This window comes from Coffea arabica, chromosome 4c (genome assembly GCF_036785885.1).
Source record: "Coffea arabica cultivar ET-39 chromosome 4c, Coffea Arabica ET-39 HiFi, whole genome shotgun sequence".
Classification (NCBI taxonomy): Eukaryota; Viridiplantae; Streptophyta; class Magnoliopsida; order Gentianales; family Rubiaceae; genus Coffea; species Coffea arabica.
The window spans coordinates 44587934-44600441 of NC_092316.1; the positions used below are offsets into that span (position 1 = coordinate 44587934).

The 12508-nt window shown below is 36.0% G+C and overlaps 2 long non-coding RNA genes across 2 annotated transcripts; both read right to left on the reverse strand.

Moving 5' to 3' along the window:
- Positions 1–315: 315 nt before the first annotated feature.
- On the reverse strand, positions 316–2037 carry LOC140004984 (uncharacterized). Its single transcript, XR_011812806.1, has 2 exons — positions 1834–2037; positions 316–610 (listed from the first exon to the last, which is right to left on the reverse strand). It is a non-coding gene; the product is annotated as an uncharacterized lncRNA (long non-coding RNA).
- Positions 2038–11287: 9250 nt separating this feature from the next.
- On the reverse strand, positions 11288–12508 carry LOC113740219 (uncharacterized). Its single transcript, XR_003460413.2, has 2 exons — positions 12380–12508; positions 11288–11675 (listed from the first exon to the last, which is right to left on the reverse strand). It is a non-coding gene; the product is annotated as an uncharacterized lncRNA (long non-coding RNA).

Below are 12508 nucleotides of genomic sequence, written 5' to 3' on the forward strand. Positions count from 1 at the left end.
AAAGGCAAGAGACCTTCATGGGGAGTTTTTGATGATTAATAAAAATACACTTGAGAGTTCTCTCAAAACTTCATTGAAACACCATTGAATATCTTAGAATCGTTCTTAGGTATTCAATTCGACTTATCAATCTAGGACCCAGCTAGATTGTGGCGTTTTCTACCAATACCCAGGTTTGTTGACCACGTGATCAACGTGTGGCGACCCCACTTCCCCCTAAGGCGAACTAGAGGGTTGGCGGGCCGTCTGCCCAACTCTCGCCAGGACTCACACAAAAAGTCCTTCCGAAATATAACCTAATCTATTACAACATCGTTTCCCTCCAAATAGGCCGGTTTCTAGAATCACATTAACTTCAGAGATAACAGTGTCTTAAGATAGCCAACGTCGATTCTTAAAATACCTTCCCGATTACAACCCTAGAAACAAAACATATAATTCAAATACATCCTTATAAGCCAAGTAACAAATTTCATACAAGCCACATACAAATCCAGGGTTTACACTTTTCCAGCTTCAAGTGGCAACCCGAAACAAAAGCTACATTGCTTAATTCAAACTACATGCTTAAAGTACAAGTAGATCTCAAGTCTTCCTCAGTTGTCAGAACCTGTAAAAGAAAATCACAACGTGGGATGAGCTACACAGCCCAGTAAGGTTCCAAGACGCTCTAACAGTTCAAAATAGGTCAAGTAAGTTGAGCATATCATATGCATGATTCGAGGTTACACAATGGCATGTTACCATGAGGTGATAATCATTACACAGATAATTGCTACTTTGAAAACACATGTAGAACTAGTACTTTTGGAATGAATGGCCATATAAACATATTTTCATAAATTTTCAGTCAAACAAATAGTGGCTCGTCCGACTAGAAGAACATTACAAGGATTGCTTCATCTCAGAGGTTAATGCTCATAAGGAATCTTACCCGAGAATGCCAACTAGGAGAGCAATAACATTATAATAGCAAAGCAACCACAAAAGGATACGGTGTTCCAGTGGAAATTTGTCGGTCATCTGCACCTTATAACTCCCGAATCCCCATGGTTGACTGGTCATCACCTTATCCCTCCAATGGTAATACTCGAGTATACCGAAACGGTTGTCCAGGGTTCCAACCTACCCGACCGAGCCCAGTCCTGGCTCGAGTAGGTCAGTAACCGAGGCGGGGCCCAAGTTCAGCTTATAGCTTACAACATGCACAGGTAACAAAGTAATTCGACAAAAGTAAAATTCATCATTTGAATAGGTCGAGGGAGGTAAAGTACACACTCGCCTAACAATGATGGACAACTTCATATGAGCATATAATTTATGATAATCAAGAAATCAGTAACCACATATATTAGAAAATGGTAAGTAAACACGGTAAACAGTAAACGATAAACGGTAAACGGTAAACGGTGGTAATTGCGGTTAATTGGTAGACATATGTCATTTTAATAGGCCGCCATTGGCCGTTTGGCACTTTTACCACGTAAGAGTCGAGGAGATTCAACCCAACGACGCAACCACATTTAGATTCACAGATTCATTAGTAAATATTTCACACACTTCACCACTCGAACGGCTAGTGTGATAAAGTTTCAAATTGTCACACAACGAGTTACAAGAGCACTTTAACCGAATAAGCATAAAATAAGCAGGCTAAGCACATATTGAGTTTACAAGATTATTTGATAGGGTTAATCATTTAACCAATTCATGTCGATATGCAATGCATATATATATTTCTTAAATAGGCACGAGTATGGTAAATACTTAACGATCATGAAATGAGCATGTCCTAGACTTACTCAATTACGTATTCCTATATGGAACACTCACCTAGTCAAACAAGGGCAATAGGTTCAATTTGAAGTTCAAGCGTCCTCTGTCGGATCCTCTTACAGGTCCTCTTGTGCGCCTGAACGAATAGTAATAGTCTATCATATACAATCCCTACTATTGCTGAAAATCGTGTCATAGTACAAACTTAGGAAAAATCTCGTGAACAAGTCTTAATTATCCTAAATCTAAATTCTCAAGCGGGGTTTCAAGATACAAGAAAAATTAAGTCTACATCATGAAATTCAAGGATAAGACATTTGAATATTATCGAAGGAATAAGGAGTACTTGAAAAAAACTCCATTTCCTTGGAATACGGAAAATTTCAGTTTTGATGCAATACTTTGAAAAATCATAGCTCACCTTTTACATGTCAAAGATTGGAAAACTTGGTACCGTTGGAAACTTCCTTCAAAATACTAAAAGTTCCTAGAATACACTTTTTCATGATTCTAAATGGAAGATAGTCAAAATGGGCTCAAAGTTACTGTTTTGGTTCATAAGGCAGATTTAAGTTGGTTTTTGGCCAACTTTGGAAATTCGGCAAAATTCACTTGTTTGGAAATGGCTTTTGAAATTTGCAACTCTATTAGTGTTGTAATTCAAGAGTATAACAAAACAAACGGAATGAGGAACAGGATTTTGAACACCAAGATACGGTAGCTCAAAGTTACTAAAATTCCCTTGTGAAACATGGGTTTTTCAAACTCGAGTCATGAACTTTGGTAATTTATTTGACCCATGAAACGGCCTCAGAATAACACCATAATTAGCAGTATAATACTACCATATAAGGGTTGTTCCTCTACCAAATTTCATGGAAAAAAATAACTCCGGAAAGGTGGTCAATCAAACACCTAAATTTCGCAAATACTAAGACAAACCTGCCCTGAACCTTTTGTTTTTCCATTTCAGACATTTGGTCAAAGAAAGATTCCTCCAAACCTGGTTCATTTGTTTAGGCAAAACTTAAAGAACGTTCATGGTACATTTGGTAAGTGTTTAGCATCAAAATATTCAGTTAGTAAGTCTTTGCCAAACCTTGCATCAAATCTGTCTAAAAATCAGGGTTTTCAAGGACAGAGCAGGTTTCATATTTTGATCACAGATCACTCAAATTAACTCGGAATTTGGCATGGTTTAAGGCGTTGGAAAACACATTCATAGAACTATAATTTCACAGAAGAAATCATTTTGAAATTCGGCACACAACTAGCTCGAATTCGAGTCACAAGTTGCAGCCTCAGCATTTTGTTCTTGTAAAACAGAGAAACAGAACAGCCGACTTAAAATAGTTGGTTTGGCTCACATACATGGAACCAGAATGTGCATTTTATATTGTCGGAAAGGTTGGAATGTCTAGTTTCAAATGCCGCTGACAGCACTCGATTTCGACATCGGAGTTCAAAATTATGGCCGAAATACGAAAGCTGGTCAGAGCATTTCGGAAATAGTTCCAGATTTACTAGCTTTGTTAAATCGATTTATTTGACCAACCAAACCTCAATATTTTTCAATGAAACTTTGTACACCATATATTCAACATATCAACATGATATACAAGTCATGAAACCCTCAAAATTTTGCAAAAAGGGGTGCGATTAAAACAGGGCAAATCTGAACATTTTTGAACGATGCATCTTTTGGAGTCTAGACTAGCTAGGTATCATTAATCTACCTATTTAAACACTAAACTAGCATTATATCCATCATCACTCCAAGGGTGGGAATTCATAGAGCCCACCATCAAAATTTTTCGACACGAAATAAAACAAATAACATGTAATTTTGGCAAATAATTCCACCACAATAAATCTGTCATCGGCTAAACAGAATTTCCAGCAGCTAATTGGTCATAAATCCAACTTTTTACTCGGCTAAAACATGATATTAAGTACTCAAATCCGACATGCAAATACTAGACTAGCTAATCAGATCATCCAAGTCATTGTGGGAATTCATAGAGCCCACTCACCAAGTTTCCATTAAAACTCAAAAGAGCCACCATCGGCTAAGCTGGAAAAAAAATTGCAGCAGAGATGTTTCAACATTTTTGGTCAATTCATCCAACGGATCAAGTACTTTACAACCGAATATCTTACAAGACTTAAGACACATATATTTCATGCATTTCTAAACATTGTTTGCTAATGAAAAATTCCAGAAACAACTGCAAATTCTGGTTTCACTCCCTTGGCAAGTCACGTAAATTTTCCAGCATTTACTCAGTCATAAACAAAATTTTCCTTCGGTTAAAACCTTGTATTTGGCACTTAAATCTCACATGCACAACTACTGAACTAATTAGCTAGCATTTCCAGTCCAGATTCAGCTCGGTTGTTACCAAAAATTCATCAATCAACCAACAAGTTGTTCGGCCACTCTCTGATGAGCTTGTACGCAAGCCGATTCTGTTTCATCTCTTCTTTTCTAGCTTAATCCGAACTAACTAACTTCAGGCAAGACTTAATCACCTAGGTCTTAGTTAGTTAACAACATTTAAAAGCTCAGATTACTCCAAAGAAACAAGATTAAAGCTGCATTTCTGTTTCGGCTTCTCGGCAAAACTATTTCCATCAAAAATCAGAAATTTCTCATGCTTTTAGTTCATCATCCGAATGCATACTCTCAACATGCAAGTCTTAATCATTTTATTATTTTACTTAGCTAATCACAATTTCATGCTCAGATGATCACCAATAATCAAATTCAGAGCTGCATTATCCTAATCAAGCTCTCGGCAGAACCATTGCTTCCCAAATCAGATTTTTCATTGTCTTAACTTATCATCTGAAGGTACAATATCACATGCATGTCTATAACCAGCCTAATCTACCTCTGATCAACGCATCTCAGTCCAGAAAATTACCTCGGATCGCAGCTCACTCACACGACGGAGAAACTGAAATTTCTCTCCTCTCGGCTTGCTTGCAGACTGAATGGCTGGTGCTGGTTGGATGTTGCAGCTGCGGTGGTTGCAGTTGGTCACGGTTGGTGGAGGTGAATTGTAGCTGGTTGAAGTGGAGATGGAGAGTGCAGCCGCAGCTCATGCACTGTCTCTTCCTTTCCCCCTCTCGATCAGTTCCAAAATTTCTAGTTCTCACGGCTCACTCCTCACTCTCGGCCAGAACAGCAGAGCTGTAGTTCGCGCACTTCCCTCTCTTTCTCCTCGATGATAACTAGGCAGAGGGTGTGAAGTGAGGCTGAGATAAGGTGGGGTGATTTGCGGTGAGGGAGAGGTTGAGTGTTTGGAAAGAGAAAGGAGAATGAAATGCGGTAGAAGGTGAAAGTGTTTGTGATATGAAATGTGAAATAGAGCAAATGGTATTGTGGTGCCGTGGTTTACGAGAAACGATTGCGTATAAGAATTGGTTGCGTATCGAATTGGTAATAGCTGCGGTGATTAGACTTGTGGTCAGAAGTTTCGTTTGGTTTGCATGGAAATGTAAGGGCATTTTAGTCTTTTCACTTTGCTCCCTAACCTCAACTTAATTTCTCAAATCCAACTTAATTCTAAAAATTATCCCCAAGTGTGATTTGGACGCCTAATTATACCCTAATATACCTAAACCATTTTTATCGAATAATTCTCGATTAAACTTTAATATTAAGGTTCCTAGTAATTCCTATATTATTTAGCGATTAAATTAGTTATTAGAATTTTCAATTATTATTTCTCAAGAAGTGGAGTTAGTCTAACTCGAAATTTATCGATTTAGTAATATAAAGTCAAGTGAAATAATAATTAAATCCCAGGGTGTCAATTTGCATATAAAAATTATTTTTACGCACTTATTGTGAAAACAAGGGAAGATAAGGATATATTTATTGAATTTTCACGCATTAAGTCTGTTTAGTATATTAGAATCATATTTATCTAAAATTCATTGATTTTTATCTTAACGCGGAAATTTTTATCAACATTAACCATTAGGAACTAATTGGAATTAATCATAGGGCTTTAAATAATTTATTTTAAGATAGTAAATCTAACGATTCAATTATCATTAATTTAGCATAAAGGAATTAAGTATTCTAACATTTTATTTTAAGGCGAAAAATTATTCCAACCCTAAAGATATTAATTTAGTCAAATAAAACCAAGAAATTTCATAACTTTGGAAAATTATATTATTTTTCACGTAAACCTATTTTTACGTACTTAATTGCGAACAATTAAAAGTAATACTAAAAAAAATTATCCAAGAATAAAAGAAATGCAAATGAAATATGCACTAGTTTATATATCCATTTTTCAGGGTTCTCACATAACGGGTTTATGTGATTGTTCATCAACGTGAATCTTATCTTCTAGATCATTCCTGTCTGTACGGGTTGCATTACAAGGTTGGTGCCGTTCATATCAGTTGGCATCAGAGTTAGTTGAAGGTATTACGTATATCCTTTTTTTTCCCCTTTGTGTCGTTTTGCCTTCTTTTGGTGTCGTTTGCTGTTCTTGTTGGAGCCAAAAATTTCTGTCCAAGTGTCTCCAAATTGTCCATGCTTTGTTCACATTTGTTTGTCTTGTTTTGAGTCGGGAATTCTATTTTATTACTCCATTATTGTATCATTTGTTCTCTCTTGTGTTTCTGTCGTTTTTGCCTTCAAATTTGTCCGCTTTATGTCTGAAGTTGTTTGTCGTATTTGAGGGTCAAAAATTCTGTCCAAAGCAGCTACGATCTGTTTACGTCAGTCTGCAATTGTTTCCTCTTGTCCTTTCATTGAAAATTTCTATTTTGTGTCTCTCTTAGGTTGTCTTGTGTCGGATCTGTCCATCGTGCGTGTTGTGTTGTGTGCGGCTGCCACAACTTGGGGTTTGTCCGTGAGGGTCATTAGGGTTGTTCTAGAGGTGTCTTGAGTCAAAAAAAAAGAGAGAAAAGAAAAAGAAAGAGAAGAAACAGCGGCTGCCATGCCTTTGTGTACCCTTGTTGTCTGAAATTGTTGCTTGCACTTGTGAGTTTGTGGATTGTTTTGGGGGTTTGTGAATTGTTAGTTGGAGAATGTTTGTGGACTGTTTTGGGGGTTTGTGAACCATTCATTGGAGAATTAAAACCATGAGACTTGTGAACCTTACAAGTTTTTGGAAAATACCAAGTGTGTTGAGTAACTTTGGCAAAGTGTCGAATCTGACTTGGTTGCTTTCTTCCCTTGCAGCCAGCCAAGTCCAAAAGAAGAAACCCTAGCCGTCAATCATTTTTGCTGTCGTTAAAAAAAAAAAAGCAAGCAAAATAATTATTTCGGCCAAGCCAAATTCCAGAAATTTTAGGAATCATTCTTCCTACCTTTGCTAATTGCAATTGGCCGTGTCTCTTGATGGAATTTCGTAATTGCAATTGGTTTCCAAGTTCTTGATTAGATTTCTTTTCTTGATTGGTTTCCTAGTCTTGCTTGGTTGCTAAAGTAGTTGGGTTTCCAATCAAGACGCATCCCTACGTTTTAGGAATTATTCTTCCTACCTTTTAGGGATTACTTTCCCACACTTTAGCAACATTTTCTCCTACCTTTTAGCCTATACACCAGCTGCCACCTTTGCCCTATTTTTTAGGGATTTCTTACCTATATTTTAGCCCTACCTTTTCCTACATTTTAGGAGTTCTTAACCTTTCCTTACCTTTTTCTTACGGCCACTCTTCCTACATTATAGGGAGATAACCGCTACCATTTCTTGCCTTTAGTTGCATATTCAGACCTACTAAACAAGCAAGGCAGCTTACGTTTCTAAAAAAAAAAGCGTACTTTTCTTTCCATTTAGTCTTGTCTTTGCCTTCATCACTGTCCGTGTCTCAGTATTCTTTTGTTTTCATTTGATTCTATGCATTTCATTGTCTCTCGAGTTTGTATTATCTCCACATTCTAATCACCTCGGAGGCATTATTGAGGATTGCCACACTCTCGAGACCAACATTGGTAAGTTGATTGTTTACTTGAAGGAGTTCTAATTTCTTCAAAGTAAGCTATCAAGAGGCTTGGAGAACATTGGTGAGAACATTAAAAATGTTTTAAACACTTGAGTGATACACGAGAGTGAGCAAAACACGTAAGGGAGTGAGTGAGGACTGTTCTACTAATGTTTGTTGAGTTTTGTAGGTAATAAAAGTATGAGACAAACGAATGCTCAACTAGAGCTTCACCATCTTGTGCCTAAAGGAGTAAATACTGTAGCATTGCGTGAGATAACTGAGCAATTGGAAATCATCAAAGCTCAAAAAAATGATTGGTTTTATACACGTTGCCACATCAAGGATAAAGTTTGCAAGTTAGCCATTGATAAGGGTTGTGAAGTTAAGCTTGCAAGTACTGTCTTGGTTGAGAAATTGAATCTTCCAACCATTGATCATCTTCGACCTTAGAAGTTGCAAAGTGATAGTGGTGATATTTGAATTACTAAACACACACTTGTTCTTTTTCGTATTGGCTCATACGTGGATGAGGTATTGTGTGATGTAGTTCCCATTCAAGTGACGCATGTGCTGTTGGGATAATGGTGGATGTTTAATCGAGAAGTCATATATGATGGATATACTAATAAATATTCCTTCACATTTAATTGCCGTCGTACCAGGCTTGTGTCGCTTAATTCTAAGCAACTTTGTATTGATCTAGCATACATGAAAAGTGAGCATGAGCGTTATAGTATGAAGAAAGAGCTAGATAAGGGAATTGTAACTGAAGAGGTAAAATTCGAGGGAGTTGAAAAGGAGAAAGAGGTTGAGAATAATGAGGGGAAAAAGTCAGCTACTGAGCATGAGTAAGAGATTAAAAATTTAAGAGTAAGCTGATTGTGAGAAAGGATGTGAGATCATATGTTTTTTCTAACGATCTTAACTCTACTTTGTTTAGTGTTTCTACTTTTATGCAAGTTAAGTAAGGAAAAATTGAGTTGATCTTAGCATGCTCTATGCCTAAATCCATTGGTGAATATCAAACTTTTCATAGAGTTTGCATCTCAAGTGTTGTATCTCTTTGTCATCCATTGATGTTCAACTTCAACCATGAGCTTGATTTGCTCGTTGGGAGGAATAATGAAGTTTCAAAGGGAGTTTCTACACTTGAAACTTGTTATAAACTTTCTTCTTATTTCGTTGGTGATAATTCTTTCCTTATTGGTCCAAATTTTGATTCCTTACAATCTGATTTTATTCTTCAATTTGAAGGTTCAAAAGCTGCCTATCTCGATCTTGCTCCATTTGTGCAAGATAGGTCATACCAACAACAACTTGCAATGAATTTTGTAACTTTGTACAATCATGTCCGAGACTTTTCTAACCTGATTGAGCATCACTATGAAGATCCTTATTTTGTGAAAGTGACTGGTAAGCTGTCAAGTGATTTTATACCTACAAATATTAATCGTGTGATTTATTGTGTAGGTCCAAATTCGACCATTCATGACACCATGCTGATTAGAGAGCTTTGGAGTGGTTGGAGTAAAGCCTTGAGTTTCCTATGGTAGATTGTGAGCATTTTCAAGCTGACCAAGAGACATATGCACCGAATTACAGTAATCATGACGTATGCAAATATCATTCATTCTAAGAGAGCCAATATGTGGAGATTTGAGGTTTCATACTGCCAACTCTTGTAGTACCATTCATTTCCAAACACGATTTGAGAACAAATCTTTTTCAAGAGTAGGAGAAAGATACGAAATATAGGCCGCTTATGGGCCATGTTGCGAGGACCCGTAAATTTTTCTAATTTTATATTATTCATTTTATTTCCTCGCCTGCTTTTTTCTTCATTATTCCCTAATATATTGATTTTCTAGAGATTTTTAAAAGTAAATATAGTTTTAAATCATTTTTTTTAGTATAAGTTAGTTTATGAGAAATTACGAGTGAGCATAAGTTTTACAAATATTTTACTTATGTCCTTTGGTTTCAATGTATTCTTTTCACTACCAAAACCATATTTATATTTTGTACTAGTACGTATTCTAATTTTCTTTGAATCACTTAAATTTTTGATAGTTGAAGCATAATGTGTTCTTTTAATTATATTAGGGTTCATCGGTGACTAACGGTATTATCCGGCAAGATATTTTGGATATTATTTTGCGTAAATAGGTGAGTGTTCCTTGTTTGTTATATTTTCATTGACTATATGGCTTGTTCTTGACTATATGGCTTGTGTTGGATGTATGATTACATGTTCCATGTTATCAATGACTGTTAAAACGAATTTTACTAGGCGAGTGTGTACTTTATCGTACTCGACCTAAATAAATGTAAAATTTTCAATGATTAAATGATTAAATGCTATTGGTGCATGAATGTAAGCCTTTTGGCTGAACTGAACCCTTACCCTTCGTTGCCAGTCGACTCGAGGTAAAAGCGGACTCGGTCGGGCGGCTGGTGACCCTAGGACAATGTTTGGTGTACTCGAGTATTACCTTGTAATCTGGCGGAGCCTGACCAACGTCCAGGAGGGGGTGAAATGAAATGAAAGAACGAATGTCAATGAAATGAGGGGTTTTACTTGCAAAAATACATTTTCAAATGATTGGAGAAATAAGGGGAATGTTAGGAGAATGAATGAACAAACGAATGAATGGCTCCCTGTGAGACCGTATCCTTTTAATGAATGTATTATTATCGCTTTCCATTGTAAATGTTTCTTGAATTATCGATACTCTATGTTTAATGTATTGAATTGATTGTTTGATTATGTGTTCAGAATCTCACTGAGCTTTTAGCTCATCCCTTTAGTTTTGTTTTCCTTAACAGGGGAAGGCGAGCAAGGACGAGAGCTCGGTTTAAACTAGTCTAAACTAGTTTCTGATTTTGTAATGGTTCTCGCCCTACCTTTTGGCACGGGTTGGATGTATGAAAAATTGAGAACTTTTGTACATTTGATTTTGTAATTCCTTTTGATATAGAAATGTCTATAAGTGTATGTTCTAAGCTTGGAATTGTTATACTTTGCCTTGTGGTTTTGTTTCGATTTTATTTGAGGTGAATGAGTTTTGAGTTTAAGTTTTGGATTATGGTTATACGAATTCTTGTGGTTTTATTTCGGAATTGATTGAGGTATGACTGAGTCCCGGCGAGAGTTGGACAGGCGATCCGCTGAACCCTTTGGTTCGCCTTAGGGTAAGGTGGGGCTGTCACACATGTTTTGGCCTACAAGAGATTGAATCTTTTAATAATAATTAGTAGTTTGTTTTCCAGATTTCTATTTTATTTGCTAGGAATAAATTCGGTCCAAGACCTCATGTTGAGTTGGATCCGATTTATAGAGTCTAGGCTCACTATTACTTAAGTTGGTTAATTAGCTTTTATTGGGTTGTGTTGGGCCAACTTAAATCCTTCATTGGATCGATTATAAGCTGACCATTAGATAGTGGATTTGAGTAGTGGAATCGGGCCAAAGGCCTAGCCTAACCGAGTTAGGGTTCTCAAGTCACTTTAGGTTTTCAAGTTGTATGGCTATATATAGCCAAGACAAGAGACGTTCATGGGGGAGTTTTTGATGATTAATAAAAATACACTTGAGAGTTTTCTCAAAACTTCATTGAAGCACCATTGAATATCTTAGAATCGTTCTTAGGTATTCAATTCGATTTATCAATCTAAAACTGCACTAGATTGTGGCGTCTTCTACCAATGCCGAGGTTCGTTGACCACGTGATCAGCGGGTTTAGGTGATTCCGCTGCATTCGTGTTCATTAACGTGAATCCTACCTTCTAGATCCTTTCCTGTCTGTATGGGTTGCATCACAAGGTTGGTGCCGTTCGTATCATCCGTGTCCTTCAAAACTTAGTTTGGTGTTATATTTGATCAATCTAGTAATTGTTCAGCGATAGTAGAGAGTGTAAGGCCGTGGTCCCAAAGGTGGTTCCTGTAATACAAAAATTTAATTTAAGACATAAACAGATTATCATGGCTAGTTTATTAACAAGGATGAATTCAACAAGAAGAATGGGCAATGAAATTAGTAACCAAACCTTAGAAGAAATGGAAGAAAATCAGAATAATATAGTCAATGACGTAGAAATAAATATCGAAAAAATTGGAAAAAGACTTAATATTGGAATATTCCAAAGTGAAAAATGCATAAAGTATATCAAAAGGGAACTTTAGAATTTTTTCAAAACTATTCAATAAAACTAACAAAACAAACTATTTCTCTTAAAAAGAATCATGAATCAACTAAATTACTAAATAAAAAAGCAATTGTTAATCATTATACAAAATATAGATTTTTACATATAGGAATGGTTCAAATAGCTATTAAACCTTTACGTCGATTAGGATTAGATTCTCCAATTTTACTAGTGGAACCCAACTAGTCAAAATGTCATATATATATATATATATATATATATATATATATATCCCAGGATGAAAATGAAAGATAATCCAAATTATTTTTTGGAAATAATATAACATGATATATATTTGCAAAAATTAAAACAGGCAGCTTGGCTGACCATATGCATGAAACAGGCAGTAGTACTAGCCATATACACGATGCATGAATGCATAAATTTGGAATATAAATTTAGAATATTATTTAAAATATAATTTCAAAAGAAATCTTACAACATATTACTTCAAAGCTTGATCTTTTCTTGAAATAATCCTATCTATTACAAAGAAATTGAAGTTTGTAAAGATATAAGAGTTTGGGAGAGAGGAGCTTGGCAAAGTAATTTCAGAAAGAGATTTTCT